Here is a 1,409-nt window from a genome sequence, read left to right on the forward strand (position 1 = left end):
CTCAATGCCATCTAAGGACAGCATTCATTTTTGTAGGAAGATAAATTACCTGCTTAGCTTGAACTTGCTAGAGAATTGTTTGACACTTTTTAACTACAGGTGTGGTTTTGTTTTTATTTTCTTTCAATTTTACCCTTAGTCTTAGAATGAGACAAGTACTTATGAGACACAGTCGGTATTTTTAATATTTTTTAGTCTCTAGGCTTCGATGGAAAAATTGAGGTTTTTAAACAAGTTGCCAAGGCTCATAGTCCAACCTCGCTTTCCTGAGGTGAGCAACATCTGAAATCTCAGATCAATTTTGTCAGCCTTCCAATTTTTCTTTTTACCTGAATCCTTCAAGTTTCACCTGTGCACATGCAGGTTAGGAGACAACCACAACGTTATATATAAACCACACATATATAAATTTTCATGTCTATATGGGGACTCCCATTTGTGTCGATTGGACCTTTTAGAACTTTCTGCCTTATTTTCAGCTGCTTAGTAATCCCAGATTCTGACATCGGAAACTCCAGCCTAAACGATGTGGCTTTCTGCCTGAGCTTGAACTAACCTCTACTACAGAATCTACAGTTTTTCCAGGGGTAAAACGACAACAAAAAACTGTCTAAATGTAAATCTTACATAATGGCAATTCCAGTTGTTAACTAAAAACACTTCCTCATGGAATTTGGTTAAATCATCCTTTTTTAAAAGCCAAATTTTACTCTTGGTAACATACTTATGCCTAGCCTACAAATAATTGACAGAGACCAAGAAAGATAAAACAAGATCTCATAAGTAGTAAGTAACTGAGAAAGGTCAGATGCCAAGCTGGGTTTATTACTATAGCAGAAAAATAGTTTCAAATTTCTGCAGATGATCATATAAATATATTTTTCTGAAAAAAATTAGGTATCCAAATGACAAATTATCTAATGTAAAAACGTATGTCAGACTCAATCCTCAAGTAGAAGAACTAAGAGAATCAAATTGAATAATCTAAAACATATGCCTATGACGTTAGAATGCTTTAGTAATTTTTTGATATGTAATATGTACCCATTAGCTTTTCCATAGACCAAGGAGGCCTTGTCATTACCAAAACACAATGAGACCATCTTGCTGAATTCTCAGGGTCCACAAATCCATTTTGAGTACTGTGTGGCCTATCCAAGGAATTAACCAAAATCCAAACCGACTATACTCGAGTCGATGCCTACTCATAGCAGCCCTAAAGGACAGAGTAGAAACGCTCCCTATAGTTCCTGAGTCTGTACATTTTTTTAAAATTGTTTTATTGGGGGCTCATACAACTCTTATCACCATATATACATACATCAATTGTGTAAAGCACATTTGTACATTCATTGCCCTCATCATTCTCAAAACATTTCCTCTCCACTTAAGCCCCCGGCATTAGGTCC

Source organism: Echinops telfairi, unplaced genomic scaffold, assembly GCF_000313985.2.
Source record: "Echinops telfairi isolate 266 unplaced genomic scaffold, ASM31398v2 ScPeMD7_3;HRSCAF=10, whole genome shotgun sequence".
Taxonomy (NCBI): Eukaryota; Metazoa; Chordata; class Mammalia; order Afrosoricida; family Tenrecidae; genus Echinops; species Echinops telfairi.